The following is a 19,486-nucleotide window of genomic DNA, read 5'->3' on the forward strand; positions in this document are numbered from 1 at the left end:
GTTACGTATCTAAGAACAGCTAATATTATTTTGGTAGCTGCAAGCTTAAGCATTTTGACCACTAAAACTATGTTTTTACGCTTGTTTAGTCAGCCAGCTTCCTTATCTGGCTCTGCACTTGGCCTACTAGTACAGTCTGGAAAGTCCTCTTCGAGGGGGAAGGTACTGAGTAGCCTTGAATTCATTTTGGCTATTACATTGGACATTTTATTTATTTACATCTCTAATAAGACAGATTGTCAACAACACTTCAGTAAGCAATCTCTATCTTAAAACTGTATCTTAATTCACTTCCTCTTAGAAATGATCTTGTCACTGTTAACACTGTGCCATGTACAATCTAAGGCCCAAAGCTTAAGTCTCAAGCTTATAGCTTTCAGCCTGGATATGTTCCCACAGTTATATACCTGCATATATACATACAGTCTGTCACATCTTAAATTATGATTTCTAATAACATCAAGTGTATCTAGCAGACATTCAGCCTAACAGTCTACAAAAACGCAGACAGTAGTGTCTAAATGAAACATTGAGCTGAAAGTGGAAATCCCAGAAAAAGCTACTGTAGTATTAGGAGAAAGAATCTAGATTCCTAACATATTGAGTTGTGTAGATACGAAAGTGCTTAGCATGATAAAATTACCAGAATTATAACATTTTAAAGGTTATTTGGTTCTATCAATATTAACTATTATTTACTTTTGGATAATTTAAAATCTGCATTTTAAATTTCTGTATAAACAAACTCTTTGTAACAAGTTTAAAACAAAAAGCACACAAAAAATAGTGCTAACTATAATCTGATAGGTGTTTTGTTTTGGTTACCATACCATAAGTAACTCAAGAAAAGTGTTCGACTATGTGGCTCCCGTAACACACAGCACTGAACACCTCATATATCTTACCCATTGTTTGTGGCCCTGAATTCTAAGACAGGCCATTGATAGATGGAGCAGGTGCAGTTCTCTGACAACCAGTGATCAATACAGTGAATGTGAAACTCAAGCAGATAAGGCAGCTTCCAGAGCTTGTTCCCAGCCACATAGTCACGGATGCACATGCCACACACTTGACCTAACTCACTGTCAACCCCGTTTTGCTCCTAACTCCTGGTGGAAAGATTGTCAGTCTACCTTTTGGTTAAACCATGAATTGGATCATCACTTCCTTCACACAGTAAGAAGAAATGAGCACAGTGCAGAATGGGTAATGTTCCAGCCCTGACTACAGTGTCTTTCCTTCATAACTGCCTTCTACTTCTATGGTCACTGGTGCGAACCTGGGGCAGGGTGGGCTCACTCACAGCTAGCATTTCAGCACTGTCCTCCTGGGCCTGACTGGCCTGTGAGGAACCATGCTGACCACTGTCATCAGCTGCATCTCTATTACTCAGTTCTAGGTACACCTCTAGTAAACTCTGATCATTGCTTTGATGATCTGATGCAGGCGCTAACTCCATTAGAGAACTCAGCTCTCCAAACCCAGTCATGATCTGCCTTAAAATTGAACGAAGAGCCACGGAGGATGACTCAACCACCTCATTCTCAGAAATCCTACGAAGAGAAACTCTAGTTTCTCCACAAAGAATCCTTCTGACTTGCAGGTCTAGTATGACTGCTGGATGGCAGCACTGTGTGGCAGCTTAGTACCTGCTGGATTCTCCTTGTTCTACTGTTTTTTTGTTTGTTTGTTTGTTGTTTTTGAGATTTCTGCATTTTATTGGATATTCTCTTTATTTACATTTCAAATGTTATCCCCTTTCCCCATTACCCACCTTAACCCTCTATCCCCCTCCCCCTGCTTCTATGAGGGTGTTCCCCCACTCACCCACTCCCACCTCCCCACCCTTGAATTCCCCTACACTGGGGCATCCAGCCTTCACAGGACCAAGATCCTCTCCTCCCATTGATGCCGGATAAGACTATTCTCTGCTACATATGGGGCTGGAGCCATGGGTCCCTCCATGTGTACTCTTTGGTTGGTAGTTTCCTTCCTGGGAGCTCTGGGGTGACTGGTTTGATGCTTAAAAAGCATTTCACAAAATTCAACATCCCTTCATGTTAAAAGTCTTGGAAAGATCAGGAATTCAAGGCCAATACCTAAACATAGTAAAAGCAATATACAGCAAACCAGTAGCCAACATCAAAGTAAATGGTGAAAAGCTGGAAGCAATCCCACTAAAATCAGGGACTAGACAAGGCTGCTCACTCTCTCCCTTCCTATTCAATATAGTATTCAAAGTCCTAGCCAGAACAATTACACAACAACAGGAAGTCAAAGGGATACAAATTTGAAATGAGAAGTCAAAATAGCACTGATGCTGATAATATGATAGTATACTTAAGTGTCCCCCAAAATTCCACCAGAGATTTCCTACACCTGAAAAATAACTTCAGCAAAGTGACTGGATATAAAATTAACTCAAACAAATCAGTAGCCTTCCTCTACTCAAGGGATAAACAGGCTGAAAAAGAAATTAAGGAAACGACATCCTTCACAATAGTCACAAATAATATAAAATACTATGGTATGACTCTAACAAAGCAAGTTAAAGATCTTTATGACAAGAATTTCAAGTCTCTGAAGAAAGAAATCAAAGATCTCAGAAGATGGAAAGATTTCCCATGCTCATGGATTGGCAGGATTAATATAGTAAAAATGGCCATCTTGCCAAAAGCAATCTACAGATTCAATGTAATCCATATCAAAATTCCACCTCAATTTTTCATAGAGTTAGAAAGCAATTTGCAAATTCATTTGGAATTAAAAAAAAACAGAATAGCAAAAACTATTCTCAACAATAAAAGAAATTTTGGGGGAGTCTCTATCCATGACCTCAAGCTGTATCACAGAGCAATAGTGGGAGGGGAAAAAAAAGGTATGGTTTTGTTACAGAGACAGGCAGGGAGGTCAATGGAATAGAATTCTGCAGTTATTCTTGAGAGAAGTCTTGAGTTTGACAGCAGGGTATAATCGGTACCTCTGTGTTCTCTACCTTGTTCTAAAAAGACCCAAGTTACACTCCTTGCCTAACAGACCTGTTTTTCCCTGTTTGTTGTATCTGTCACTCTGCCTTTGGAAATTATAATGAACAGTGCCATTCTGTCTCTGAATAGGGAACAGGCTTTGACTTCTGAAAGCAGGACGTATTCTTATTGGCTCTAATCTTTGGTTTGTGTTCCTCACTGTAACATTACTTCTAGCCCCATTTTCCAAAATATGTATTGCTCCAAACCGCTGTCATTCACTTTGCCTGAGAGTAGAGTGACTAGTTTGTGTGTGTGTGTGTGGTGGGGGGGGTGTGTGTTAAGAACATTAGTGCGAGGGGCACTAACTCTGGGAATGCCAAGTGCTGCTCTAATTCTATTCCTTAGCCTTCCCAGTGCTGTGAACAATCCTTGCACAGAACCCTGCCTCCTCACACCACGCCTGCTCCCCTGGGAACTCTACCACTGGAACTCACGCAGGTCTGGCTTCCGGTTCGCCTAGCCATAGGACTTGATGGTCTTTGCTGTCTATGCTCTCTAACACCTGACAGAGGAATGTCCATAGAGTCTGCTCCATGCGTTTCAGAACCTCTGTTGTCAGGGTTTATGTGGATCTTCAAGCTAAACCCGAACTCGCCACTGTTCAGGTTTGTTCGACTCACAGTCCTCCAGCTTTGGTTCCCATTCTGTCTGCTTCATGTCACATTCCCAGTGTGCCAAAAGGTGTTCAGCCACCACAGCAGAGATCCCCATCTGAATGTGCTCTAGGGTTTTCTGAGTCTCGGTCACTCATCCCACTGTCCCAACCAGGCTGAGATGCCAGTTATTCCTTTGCTCTATCTAAGAAATGCTGTAGCCCCTCTGATGTTGTTTCTCCAGGGATGCCTAAAAGATTATGGTCTTTCATTAGCCAATAATCTTCATCATTGAGCTCATCAATAAACTGATAATAGACTTCTCTGTGGAGACACTTTTGCTGCCATCCTCTCTCATTTTCTTGAAATGAGATCTCTTCTCCACTACCACCTGATCTAGATCTAGATGAATTTATACTGAGACTTCTAGTTTCCTTCTTTTTCTTCAGACATTCTTCTAACAGATGAGACTGTATCCATGCTTCTAATTTTGTGCCTTTTTTGAGAGCTGCTCATTCTGTTAACTGAGGCCCCAGACTGGGGTTAAAATGAAATCCCTACTCCAATATACAAACTGGACTCAGGAACCTCTCTAAATTTTTTTTTTTGTTTTTTGTTTTTTTTGTTTTTTGAGACAGGGTTTCTCTGTGTAGCACCGGCCTTCCTGGAACTCACTCTGTAGACCAGGCTGGACTCGAACTCAGAAATCTGCCTGCCTCTGCCTCCCAAGTGCTGGGATTAAACGTGTGTGCCACCACTGCCCGGCTCTAAAAATATTTTTGAGAACTTCATATATTAGCACTATATTTATATCCTTTCCACCCATCTAATGCATTTCATACTCTTTCATGTAATCTCCCTCACAAATCCATGTCCTTTTTTTTTTTACTACATATATATGGATATGTATATAAGTAAACTTGTGCATACATTTAAGCATTTACTTTGAGAAATTTAAATTCCTCATAAGTGGAATAAGTCAAGGCAAGCTTAAACTGGTTGTCTAAACAATTTATCAACTAGGGAATTGAATAATTTATCTGTTTTATTCATTCATATATATATGCAATTAATTAATAAAAGGTGAGGCCCAGATTTTAAAAAAGAGTTCATGAGAGGGTTTGTAGTAAGGAAATGGATGTGAGAAAAGATGTAGTTATAATCTCATAAAAGAACCTAAAAATCAGGTTGTTACCCTATAAGGTTAAAAAATTTTATAATTTAAAAAACAATAATAGATATGAGTTATTTCACTGTAATCTTTGATTTTGCACAAAATCTTTTATGACATAAAGTATATGTGTAAAAATAAAGTATATGTATTCTTGCATGTATATACTCATAAAACAAAATTAATCATCTACTCTAACTACTTTTAAAGTTACAGATAGCTGGGTTTTTTGCTATTATTTATTTTGATTTTTAAAACACTGCTAAATAAATATGAGATTTTCTCTTAGTCTTTAGATTAGATGATAATATCCAATTCCCTAAAATAGAAAGAAAAATAATTTTCATGCTCTATGGTACATGAAAAGACCCCAGGTACATATATCATATAAAATAAAGTTTTTATAAATTCCTTGATTGTAACTTTTTGAATTTCATGGATAGCCAGCCATCTTGCTCCTGCTTTGTCAATTCTGCTGTCAGAGATTCTTCACTGATCTCAGCAGTAGATTCTGAAGAACCAGAGCCTAAAGTGTCATGTCATCCCCTTTTTGCTTTATAGTTGGGCATCTTGTTTTTGTCACTAATTAAAATTATGACATTTATATTCTTTTATGGTACTTATATTTTTATTATTTAAAAGAATTTTAAAATTCAAGTGTATTTTGGTAAATATCCTTTCTCTCCTCCAAGTCCTTATAGATCCTCTCCCCGTCAACGTGGAATAATATAATAGCACACAAAAAAATGTGGTGTACATTGTATATCCGTCAACTACTACTGAACATGAGGACTATCCTGGATTGTTGACATACTTGCTGTCACTCTATTGGAAAAAACTGGTCTTCCTATTCCATCAGGTATAAGTGGCACTTAAGTTGATAGCTACTATTCCAGTAGCTAGGTTTCCATTCATTCATGCATTTATGCATTCATTCATTCATTTATTCACTCACTCATTCATTCATTTTAAAAAATATAACAATACAAGCCTTGGAACCCACATCCCTAAGTGGGGTTTCTCTATCAAATTCTTATCTCAGACCTCAGGGAACCCTCTAGAAGATGAAGCAGAAAGAGTGTAGGAGCCAGAGGGAATGGAGAATACCAAGAAATTACAAGTTTCAAACTTTATATGCCTCAATACGGGGAAATGCCAGGGCCAAGAAGTGGGAGTGGGAGGGTAGGGGAGTTGGGGGGGAGGGTCTGGGGAACTTTTGGGAGAGCATTTGAAATGTAAATGAAGAAAATACCTAATTTAAAAAATATTGTCCAATGCACTTGAGACACAGTAGTGAGTAAATATAGATAAAATTCATGATTTTAAGGAGTATGCTATGGTGGAGGAGTGTGATATAAATGCAGAGCAGAACATGTTTTCCAAAACTATACTCCATTAGGAAGAAAATCTATGACTATATGAGAAGTTGTAGCATAGGAACCTGCTCTAAATAGAATTTGTCATTATTTTATTTGAAATTATATATAGGAAAGATTAAAGAATACGTAAATATTATCTAATACTAGTCCAGTATAGATGGTTTTAAATACTAACAATTAAATATTATTTAATACTAGTATAAACTTAGTGAATTTCTCTAGTTTCTGCATAGGTTGATTAATGGAATTTTTATGCACCATTTTGAATTGTGTTGTTAAGATTATTATATAGTTAACAAATCTTATCATAAGACAAACTATTTTCCTAAATTATGTATTCTTGAAAAATACTGTGAAATTATTCATATTTTATAATGAATACATTTTATAAATTATACATATACATTACATATTTATGTACATTTGTATCTGTACACATACATTTAGAATATATATTTAAAAAGAAAAGCCATTGTCCATTTGGCTTTAATGCATTATATTTGTAATTTAGTTTGGAGGGAGAATTGACTTTTTTGAAATATTAGGAGTAACTTTTATTTATGAAATTAAAATGTCCTATGTTGAATTTTATCAAGTATTTTTTTTATAGCCATTCTCTAAACCTTTTCTTTTTATGTCAGTACATGTGTGTGGTATATATGAGAGTATGCACATGTTTCATGTATGTGTGCTTTATATGTGATTACATGAGCATGTGTGTGCATTTCAGAATAGAGCCCAGAAGCTGATTATCAGTGTCTTCATTGATTATTCTCCACATTATGTACTGAAGCAGAGTCTCTCCAAACTCACACATTTAGCTGATCTTGCTAGCCAGCATGTTTTACCAGTTGTCTCTGCCTACTCTGTTCTGAGATTTTAGTGCCACCATGCCCACTAGCTTTACATGAATGTTGGAAATTTGAACTTAGATCCTCATGCTATGCAGCAATTACTTCAGCCACTTAGCTTTTTCCTAGAACCTGCTTTTTCCTTTCTGTGTTATAGTCAGTAGGATTTTGTGATTGATGTGATGTATGGTTAAACCATTAAACATAGGTGCATTTATTTGTATACATGAATATTTGTAACTGACCTCACTAATACCATGTCATTACTCAAACATTTTCCACAGGTACTACTTGCACAATCTTCAGAAATAATAGGACTCTCTCTTCTTGCTAATACTTTAGACTTTCATCTCAGGTTTTGCTAGCTTTCTATATCTCCTATGTGTCCCATTATCTGTCACCCTACCAAAGATCCCTCTACACAAGGTATTATGGAGGAAGTAATGACGACAAAAGAGATTTCTATTTCTCTATTTCACTTACTTATATGATAATCAAAGGTGATTCAAAATATGGAAGCTTTATTATGTTGTATTTTCTAATTCCTGCTTTCCTAATCCTGAATTTATTTTTATTTTTAATAAATACTTAAAGCTTAAATTTAATGAAAGTCTTTTTTTTATATTTTAAGATTAATTTTCTATTTTTATGTATGTATATGTGCTTGTGTCTGTGTCTATGTGTGCATATATGTGCAGGGATCTACAAAGGCCAGAAGTGGGTGTCACATCTCCTGGAGCTTAGCTACAGTGACCCACCCCTGAAGTGGATGCTAAAACGCTAATTCTGATCATCTGCAAGATGAGCAAATGCTCAGCCTCTCTCTCTCTCTCTCTCTCTCTCTCTCTCTCTCTCTCTCTCTCTCTCTCTCTCTCACTCTTTCTTTTCCTTAATGTATTGACTCAAACTAATAACCACAAGCTGTAAAAAACTCATCAGAATCATCTTTATAACTTAAAATTGTAATGCAAATGAACACATTATCCTGACAAAAAAAGTTTAAGCTGTTCGCTAATTCTACACATTGTATTTGTAGTGTCCATTTTGTCTGTGGCCATACCTTTTCTTTATAACTTATAAACACTGCTGAACATGAAATCACAATTTCTACTTTGAACTTCTGCTACACTATACACAGCAAGGTAGCAAGCTCTCTTTTGGAGGCCTGTTTATGAATTGGGACAGTGAACACAATTCTTGACTTAGGTTTCAATACTGACAAGCTATGACTTCTGTTTCAATTTTGTGTTTGCAAATTTGTATAATATAGTAAATAAAATTAGAAAACAAGATAGTATTTTACTCTTATCTAAAAACTGACAAATATGAATTTACTCAGTGTATACCATAATGATTTCTGTTTATTCACTTTCCCTTTCATTTTAATCTAAATTCCATTGAGCATAGACTTTCTTCACTTAATTCTCACAATGACCACTTTCAGGGTTCCTTGTGAAATTCAAGGGACTTATGCCTGTGTGTACATATCCTCTGTGATGCTTCCCCTTGTAAACAAGCATGCATGATATTATTTCTTAATGCTTTATACCAAAATTTTCATACTTCCCATTTAAGCAAATTTATGTGAGGGGTTTTCAACCAGGAAGAGTTATTAAAAATTAGTATTCGAGGCTGATTGTTCCTGTAGGAAATGATCATAGTCATAAGCATCTTATTTCAGCACAGCTCAAAATGCATGTTATGCATAAGCAGAAAATAGTGATCTATTTAATTATTGAAGCTTACAGACTATCACACTTATTTAAGCTGCACATACACAATAAAACACCGTTCAGTGTTAAGATGTGCAGGTGCATATTTGAGTTTGATGCTTGACCGCTTGATACCTGTATTACTCTATTGAGAAAAGGAGGATCTGTCTCTTAGTTTCCTTGAACGTATTATGTCCAGCAGAAATGTCAAACATTTTAGTTAGGTTAGTAGCTGCAGTTTCCCAGTGACTTTGAAAAGTTTTAGTGAGTGAGTGTATTTTCTAATTATGTGGTGCATTTTAATATCTCAAAGTTTAGGGGTTCCTGAATTCCTGCGACTGCTGACTATACTGTAAAATATGAAAACAGAGAGTTTAGTAATTCTAATTCTTATCAGATGTCAAAACTTCAGAGGATCTAAGGTATTAAGCAAAGTGATGTTTTCGTTAAGTGCAGTTTTTCATTTCTTGATTCTAATTAATAATTACTGATCATTTGGGGAACGAAACTGAAGCCATAGTTTGTATAGTTTTGATGATGAAATACTCTCTCTGGGTCCTATTATAAAACTACTCATAGCAAAGAGAATTCCCTATACTGTAACTATAGTTTACTTGCTAATCAGTTTCCAGGGGCCTTATTAAAGTGAAGGTTTCTTTGGCTTTTTCATGGGGACATATTAACTGAAAACAGTCTCAGCAAACATAAAGTTTCAACTTTTTCATTAAGATTAATGAATTTAGTTTGAATATACTGAGATAATTGTGGTTCTCCAAGGATGGTTCTTTCTTCTACATTGAAACCTATTCCTCTGGGAAACAGAACAGTTTAGTGGGAAATTTTTGATCTGACTTTCACTTAGTTTGTGCCTAGAATCTTTCACAATTTGCCTGGGCACTCTTGGGAAGATTATAAAGTTCAAGCCTCAATTACAAAATGAAAATACTATTTGCAGCACAGAACTATTTAATGTCAATATTAATAATAAGAGTGAATATGATATGTCCTAAGTATCTTCTTAAAACATACCCATACAGTGTATCATTGATTCTCACAAGTACTATATGTTTTGCTAAACTTTTTAAGATATTAAAAAGATATTAAAAGATATTAAAAGATATTTCAGTTAAGAAAAGGCCCAAATTATGTATATAATTTGCCTACATGCAAGATTGATGCTTTTAGTTACTGTATTACATACAAATATAGGAAAAATTATATGTATTTATTTATTAAATTATAATTAAACACACACTATATTATATTTTAGTAACAATAACAAACTAGTATAAAGAAATAATGAGTATTGTATTGTTTAAATAGACAGATGGAAAGATAGAAGTGTAGATAAAAGATAGGGTAAGATTATTTACTTGAGGGCATTTTACTTCGTACATCAAGCTTCTCTATAAGCCCATCTGTGTTCTTAAAAATCTGTGTTAGAACAGAACCTTGCTTAGTCAGTTTATCAAGGACCTCTGAACACTCCTCTCTACCCACTCTCAATATGCAAGCAGCTTATTCATCTTTCACCCCAGGTGATGTTTGATCAGCATAACCTGTTTTTATTAACAGCTCAGTCTGTTTTGTTTATCCAGAATCTACTTTATTCCTCCTGTTTTCTTACAGTCATTTTAAATCGGTTAATGTTCCCTCTATCCTTAGGATTAGAGTCCCACTCTTCCATACTATTTCAGAGTGGAGTATGATATTTACCCACATTGGAATAAGTTATGGTATCTCCCCTGTATCTACTATGGTGGCTTGATATATCTTTTTTCTACCATATAATTATTAAGATCAAATATCTTAGGCAAGGCACTTTTTTTTGATTTTTAATATTTTTATTACATATTTTCCTCAATTACATTTCCAATGCTATCCCAAAAGTCCCCCATAGCGCCCCCCACTTCCCTACCCACCCATTCCCATTCTTTTGGCCCTGGCATTCCCCTATATTGGGGCATATAAAGTTTGCAAGTCCAATGGGCCTCTCTTTCCATTGATGGCCGACTTTTAACTAAGATTTCCATTTTTAACCTACCAATATAGTGAAACAGGCCACTCTTTCAATTGTTTTTTTTTTAAATAGATTTATTTTATTTTATGTATATGGATGTTTTATCTGAATATACTTACATGCACCAACTGTGTGTCTGGTGCCTATGGAGGCAAGTAGAGGACACTGGATCACCCAAAACTAAATGATTTGATCTGCCATATGGGTACAAAGAATTAAATTTTGTGTCTTCTGCAAGAGTAACAAGTGCTCTTAATCACCCAGACAACAAACTTCCTTTCTTGTTTCTTTTAGTTTCTTACATAGACACTAGAATTTTTCTTTCTTTAATTTGTCATTTTATTAATGTCATGTTACTGTTCCCATTTAGTTTTTCAAATCTTGACATAGCATTACACTAAGTTAGGCTTCCTACTTAAAATTTTAAAGGACATTTTGAAAACGTTTCTGATAACATTCTTACAATGCATTTGCATTGTTTTTCTCCACTACAGGAGTTAGATAAGATGTATATGACTTATATGACTGTATGAATCCCATGGCCTGTTCCTCTCTGCTATTTCCCCCTCCTTTGTCATTCATTGGAGGCAGCTGGACTTGTGTCTTTTCCTCAACTATGTCACTGAAATTCTTTTTATTTTCCTGCTGGCCACATAATTATATTGCTTTTATTTTTTAATTTACATTTAGTTTTTTTTTAGGTTTTGAGAATTTGCTATTATATTTATATCATTTCCATCTCTCTATTCCCCAATTCTTACATATGCTGTAGTCATATTTATGACCTCTTTTTATTTAACTATTCTTGTTATACACACACACACACACACACCAAATATCCTTTAACTTATCACTGAAGGTATACTACATATACATAGTGAGATTCTATTTAATGCCACAGAAAAAATGAAAACATTATATTAAATTGAGTGTCTCAAGTATAAAAAGACAAGTGCTCCTATGTTCTCTCTCTTATTTGTAAATCCTAGTTCTAAAACTATTAGTTTGAGTATACAGTCTAAAATGATTTTCAATGTCATGGTACTAACATTCAGATTCAAGATGTTAAGTTCACATCTAGGGGATAAGTTACTTTATTTAATCATTTTTCCTTACTAGATTACTAGTAGGAGAAAAATATAAGGGCATGAGATACAGTTTGGTGTAATGTAATTGCAAATATGTGATAGGACACATGTTCAAAAATCAGCCCTAGGAAAAAAAGTTGATCAACACTTTACATGGGTTTTGTTTGTTTGTTTGTTTGTTTTAAGAAAATCTCATTGTTTAGAACATGTTTAGAAAGGTGTATGGTGTGTAGGTTTATTTCTCTATCTTCTATTTTATTCCATTGATCGACCTGTCTGTCTCTATATCAATACCATATGGTTTTTTTATCACTATTGCTCTGTAGTACAGCTTGGGTGATTTCCTCAGAAATTCTTTCATTGTTGAAAACTGTTTTCACTAGCCTGTTTTATTATTTTTTATTTTTTGTTTGTTGTTGTTACTTTATATAAAGTTGAGAATTGCCTACAAAGAATTGAGTGGAAATTTTGATAGGAATTGTAGTGAATCTATAGATTGCTTTTAGTAAGATGGGCATTTTTACTATGTTAATCCTACTGATCCATGAGCATGGGAGATCTCTCTACTAGCACCTCACTGAGACAGATCCAGATACTTACAGCTAACCACTGAGCTCAGGGAACCCTGTGCAATAATCTGACGGACTGAAAGATCTAAAGGGGACATAGGACTAACCAGACACTTCAAAGTTCCCAGAGACTAAGCCACCAACCAAAGAGCATACAGGGGCTGATCTGTGGCCCCTGCTACATATGTAGTAGAGGACTGCCTTGTCTGACCTCAGTGAGAGGGGATGTGCTTCATTCAATGGAGGCTCGATGCCCCAGAGACGGGGGATGCTAGAGGGGTGAGGTGGGAGAGGATATGTGGGTGGGGAAACACCCTCTCAAAAGTGAAGGGGAGGGAGGATGAGGTGGGAGGCTCATGGGGGCGTGACTGGGAAGGGAGATGACAGTTAAAATGTAAATAAATTAAATAACTAATAAAAAAGAAAAAATGCCACATATGGTAGCTCTTACATAGTCATTGAGAGATATGGTCACCAGGTAAAACCTGGATATTTAGGAGATAGAGCCTTATTTCAAGTCCTTAAGTCACCTAAGAAAATTGTAGGTCCTCAGAAATCCTTATTCTTTTTTTATTCTGAATTATACCATAAGTAGTTGCTGAACCATGTTCCCCTGCAAATTTAGGAGGCCCAGATCAGTCAGGCTACTGGAGCATCCAGGACCATGAGCTAAAATACACATTTCTCTTATAAATTTTCACTATTTCAGGTATTACATTATAATGCTATGAAGATGATTACTAACTAAAACATAAATTTAGTTCCTACATTTTTTTCTCTTGCACATCTAAACATGTTTCATATCAAGTTTACATGTTTGCTCTTATGAAGACAAAATGAAGATTAAACATACTAAAGTGTAATTATCAAAGCACTGTTCAAAGTATCTATCATTTCTTGAGAAATTCTACCAGTTTTTACAAACTTTAAGAACATTTTTGTTTTATTATTTTATATGTCTGGGTTTTTTTTCCCCCTGCATGTATATATTTCAATGTGCATGTGGTACTTGTGAGGTCCAGAAGATGGCTTCAGATTCTATGGAATTGAAGTTAAAGATGACTATGGGCCACTGTGGGTGTGGGTGTCGGTGCTTGGAATCAGACTCTGATCCTCTGGAAGAACAGCCCATTTTCTTAATCACAGCCAACTCTCAAGCACCCAGTCCCATCAACTTTTAAAAATATTAAAATGTCACATTTCATTAAAGGTTTTAGGTCTTCACCAAAGGATTAGGAGAGAATTTTCCTTCCCATAAATTGTCATAGTATATTATTATCAAGAAAAATGTAAAGAATTTTAGTGCACTTAGAGAATTATCAGATTTTTGAGAAGGATCAGTGAATACTTCTTTTCAGACTAAGAGTTGTGAGCAAGTGGAATCATAAATACATCCTTAACTTATCACCAGCTCAGTGGGTAAAGGGAATGCAGAGAGTGGAGAAACCTGATGAGAATTGTCTCTTGACTAAAATACAGCTGAAAGGAGTTCTGTGAAGGCAGACTTGTCTAGAAACATCTGCCAAGTCTATATATGGAATTCTTATATATATAAGTACTATATATAAGTTGTATCTTCTTTCTCACTCTAATATTAGAGTGAGAAAGAAGATAAAGTACCCTGTGTTCTCTTCCTGGTGTCCTCTGCCCTGATATTTCTTAGTGGCCACACTCAATGTAACTCAGGTATCACATATCCCTGGCAGATACAGTCTATGGGAGTCAGGAGTTCTACAATTAGAAATCAAGGAAGAAGACTGAGATGTGATTATGTTTTTTTGACTTAAAGTTCAGCTTTACTCATTTGTTGGGATGTGACTTCAAAAAGGTTCTTGAAACATTTATGTTTCAGCTTTGTACCCTAAAATAGTAATAAATACAATATTTATAATCCACTACCAAGACCAAATGCTGTAATCTCAATAGATCTTGAAATGCTGTCTGTCACAATATGAGTGACATAGTAAACTATAAATATAGTTGCAATTAATAACATGATTTTATTTTATTCCACACTAATTGTTTTGCAGCCTAACAGGTAATTGAGTCAATTTGAAGAGTCAGTGCTTCTTCAGCAGAATATAGACATTTAATAAACAAAAGTTATATTACTTATAATGAAATAACTAAAATAATATACCAGAGAAAACATAATAAAAATAATGACTCATGAGACACTAAGAATTCCATATGAAAGAGTAAAACACAAATGTATTCTATATATTATGAATTTTGAAGGTGCTTTTGATATTTTATATAGACTAAAATATTTAATTAAAGGTAGATATGAAAATTTTGTTATATTTATTTGATTTTTATTTAAAGTGGGGTTTCTCACCCACTAACCCACACCCTCTCTTGATCTCTTAATATAAAAAGAAAAGATATAGTGCTGGAGAGATGGCTCAGCAGTTAAGAGCACTGACTGCTCTTCAAGAGGTCCTGAGTTCAATTCCCAGCAACCACATGGTGGCTTACAACCATCTGTAATGGGATATGATCCGCTTTGCTGGTGTGTCTGAAAACAGATACAGTGTACTCATATGAATAAAAAATAAATAAAATATTTTTTAACATAAAGAAGAACAGATTTTTAAAAAGAACAGATATATAAGAAAAATAAAAATAACTAATGATAAAGTAAGGTAAAATAAAAACAAAACAGAACAGGACAAAGCAAACATACAATGATTAAAAGAGTAGACACAAGAAACAATATAGTCACAGAGACACATATTGACACACAGAGTAATTCCCTAAGAAAACAAAATCATAAATCATAATACATAAGAAAAATCCCTCATGGGGGCTCACTGAGACTGATCCAGCAACCAAAAAGCATCTTGGGCTGTACCTAGGTCCCTTTATACATAGGCAACAGACATGCAGCTTGGTGTTTATGTGAGTCCCCTAACAATTGGATCAGGGGCAATCTCTGATTCTGCTGCCTGCTTTTGGATCACTTTCCCCTAGCTGGGCTGCCTTGTCTGGCCTCAGTGGGAGAGGATGCAGTTAGTTCTGCTATGACTTAATGTTCTGGGGAATGGAGGGTTGATACCAGGGGGCAGGGGTCTTCCCCTTCTCAGAGGAGAAGGGCAGAGGAAATGGAAGGATGATCTGTGTGAGGTGAGATTGGGAGGAGAAGAGGGAGTGGGACTGCAATTGGTATGTAAACTGAATAATGATGATGATGATGATGATGATGATGATGATAAAAAAATAATAATTAACAACTCCCAAAATTACATTGAGTTTACATTGTTTTACCTATCTACTCCAGGGCATGGTGCTTAGCCTTAAAAATCATTTGTATGCTGAGTGAAACTCTATTATATAAAATTAATTTTTCACTTGCAAGTGGTTATCAATTGGAGATACCTTCTGGGCTAGGGATAACGGATTATTTGCCTCTAGTGTTGGGACTACATCAGGCACAGAGCTATGCAGATCATATACAACTTGAACAGTGAATTCAGGTATTCATTGGTCCAATTATGTTTGGAGTACCTTGTTATCATGGTGCTCTGCATGCCCCTGGCCCTTACATTCTTTCTGCTTCCACTTCCACAAGGCTTCCTGAGCTGTGAGAAGAGATTTGATGGGTAAATCCAATTGAGGACTGAGTGTTCTAAGGTATTTCACTCTCTGCACATTATGGAGCTATGGGTCTTTGTTTTTATTCTCATCTACATCAGAAGGAAGCTTCTCCAGTGATGGCTGAGTGAGACACTTATCTATGAGTATGGTAGAATAGCATTAGGAGTCATCTTCTTGCCTTGTTCCTTGACCAGAATGGGAGGGCTTTTTTTTTTTTTTTTTTCTCTCTCTCTCTTAGGTCTCTGGACTATCTAATTTCAGGTTCTTAAACACCCAAGTAGTGACAGGAATAGGTTTGATCTCAAGGAATGTATGTGAAATCAAATCAGATATTGGTCATTCCCACATGCTTTCTGCCACAGAGTTTATTATTGTAGATTGCCTTAAGCAGCTTTTCTATTCCTGCACAAAACATCATGAACAAGAAGCAAGTTGGGGAGGAAAGGTTTTATTCAGCTTATACTTCCACATTGCTGTTCATCACCAAAGAAAGTCAGGACTGGAACTCAAGCAGGTCAGAAAGCAGGAGCCGATACAAAGGCCATGAAGGGATGTTCTTTACTGGCTTGCTTCCCCTGGCTGGCTCAGCTTGTTTTCTTATAGAACCCAAGACTACCAGCCCAGGGATGGCACCACCCATAATGTGCCCTCCTACTGTTGATCACTAATTGAGAAAATGCCTATACAGTCATTTTCTCAAGGGAGACTCCTTTCTCTGTGATAACTCCAGCTTGTGTCAAGTTGACACAGAAAAGCAGCCAGTAACTATATCAAAGGATTAGCTGTGTTGGTTAATACCTTTCTTCTTTGGTAATATTAAAAGAACCTTCCAGTATCTTGAAAAAGAGTCAATAAGAGTGAAAAGGTCCTACATAGAAATAAAGTAGTTTTCTCCATGTTCAATAAGACCTTACTGACAGTTTTTGGAGAACAATGTATAACCTTGAAAAAAGCCTGAGTTGTTTGAGGGTTCCCATGAAGTTTTTTGCTAAAACTTGTTTATAGATGTAAAACCCCTTCTTGGTACTGGAAACAGAATGAATGCAGAGAGGACCCATCATTCTACAGCATACAAGAAACACACCTCAGCATCAAAGATAGGTATTACCTCAGAGTAAAATGCTGGAGTAGAGTTTTTAAGTAAGTGTACCCAAGAATCAAGCTAGACTACTCACTCTAAGAGCTAATAAAATAGACTCTCAGCCAAAATTAATCAAATGATATGGGCAAGGGCACTTAATATTTACTAGAATAGAAATTCACCAAGATAATGTTTCAATTCTGAACACCTATGCCCCAAATACAAGGTTACTACATTCATAAAAGAAATATGATCAAAGCTTAAATCACAGACTGAACTCCACACAGTAATAGTGGGAGACTTTAATACTCTACTCTCACAAATGGACAGGTCATTAAAACAGAAAATAAACAGAGAAATAATAAAACTAAAGGATGTTACAAATCAAATGGACTTACCAGATATATACAGAACATTTCACGCAAACACAAGAGACTATACCATTTTCTGAGCTACTCACAGAACTTTCTCCAACAAAGCAACTCACAACAGATACAGGAAAATTGAAATAACCCACTGTATCTTATCAGACCACCATGGGTTAAAGCTTGAATTAAAAAACAACAGAAACAACACAAAACGTACAAACTAATAAAAACTGAACAATTCTTGCTCAATGATCACTAGGTCAAAAAAAAAAAAAAAAGAAGTAAACAAAGAAATCAAAAACATTCTGAAATTCAATGAAAATGAAGGCACAACTTATGGGACAAAATTAAAGCAGTGCTAAGAGGAATTTCATAACACTAAATGACTTCATAAAGAAATAAGAGTGGTATCATACTAGCAACTTATAAGCAAACATTAAAATTAGAAAAAAAGATGCAAACATACCCAAGAAGAGTAGATGGCAGGATGTAACCCAACTCAGGTCTGAAATCAATCTGATAGAAACAAAGAGAAAAAAATATATATATATATATATATATAAAACACTAAACCTAGAGTAGGTATTTTTGAGAAAATAAAAAAGATATACAAAACTTAACCAAATTAACTAAGAATCAAAGAGACATTATCCGAATTAACAAAATCAGAAACAAAATGGAAAACCACAGAAACTGAGGAAATTAAAAAAAAAAATCATTATATCCAAAATTTTGTACTCCACAAAACTGGAAAATCTAATGAAATGGATGAATTTCTAGACATATACCACATACCAAACTTAAATCAAGATCAAGTAAACTAGGCATTCCTATAAATTCTAATGAAATAGAAGCAGCCATTCAAGGTCTCATAGGGCCACATGATTTTAGTGCAGAATTCTACCAAACATTCACTGAAGAGCTAATTCCAATACTTCTCAAACTAATCCACAGAATAGAAGCAGAAGGAACAGTGTCAAACTCATTCTATAAAGCCATAGTCAGCCTGAACGCAACAAAAAAGTGAATTTCAGACCAATTTCTGTCATAAACACAGATGTAAGAAATAATAAAGTACTCACATCCAAATCCAAGAACACATCAAAAACTTCATTCACTATGAGAGAATGGTTGTATACACAAAAATCCAACAACATAATCCACCATATAAACAAATAGAAAGAAAAATATCACATAATAATCTCATTAGACGTTGAAAAATCTTTGACAAAATACAAGAGTCTTTAATGTTAAAAGTCTTGGAGAGATCAGGGATACAAGGCACATAACCTAAACATAATGAAAATAATACACAGCAAGCAAATGGAGAGCATAAAATTAAATATAGAGAGACTTAAAATAACTCAGGAACAAGAAAAAGCTTCCCATTCTCTCCCTAACTATTCAGTATGGGACTTGCAGTTCTAGCTAGACAAATAGGACAACAAAAAAAATTCAAGACCACCCAGCCCCTTTCCTCTCTGAAGGGACTTTCTGAACTATACTAGCAGGCCAAGTGCAGAGCCAGATAAGGAAGCTGGCCATCCTGAAAAAAAAATTAAAAACATAAGGGCAGGTGAAATGAGAGACCAGGCCAAAGGTAGTCACCTCATGCAAACCACCCAGTGCCTGAAAAGGTTACTTGCTATACCAATTAGAATAAGTCAGCTAGACCTGTTGCCTAAATCTGCCCCTTACAAGGTATAAAAAGTATGTTCTTTGTTCATTCTGGGTCTCCTCTAGCCTGTGTGCTGAGAGGTCCCAATACACTGGATCAATTAAAAAAAAAAAAATCTTGCAGTTTGCAGTGATCTTGGTTTCTATGGTCTTTGTGAGTGAGGGTCTTTTGGCAAACTCCAACAATAATACCTTAATTTCCTTTTCTTCTTCTTCTTCTTCTTCTTCTTCTTCTTTTTCTTCTTCTTCTTCTTTTTCTTCTTCTTCTTCTTCTTCTTCTTCTTCTTCTTCTTCTTCTTCTTCTTCTTCTTCTTCTTCTTCTTCTTCTTCTTCTTCTTCTCCTTCTTCTTC

At 35.5% G+C, this 19,486-nt stretch overlaps 1 pseudogene; it reads right to left on the minus strand.

Annotated features, from left to right (window-relative positions):
• Window positions 1–901: 901 nt before the first annotated feature.
• Window positions 902–19,486, minus strand: part of LOC110306415 — a 25,965-nt pseudogene continuing 7,380 nt past the window's right edge.

Source organism: Mus caroli, chromosome 2, assembly GCF_900094665.2.
Source record: "Mus caroli chromosome 2, CAROLI_EIJ_v1.1, whole genome shotgun sequence".
Taxonomy (NCBI): Eukaryota; Metazoa; Chordata; class Mammalia; order Rodentia; family Muridae; genus Mus; species Mus caroli.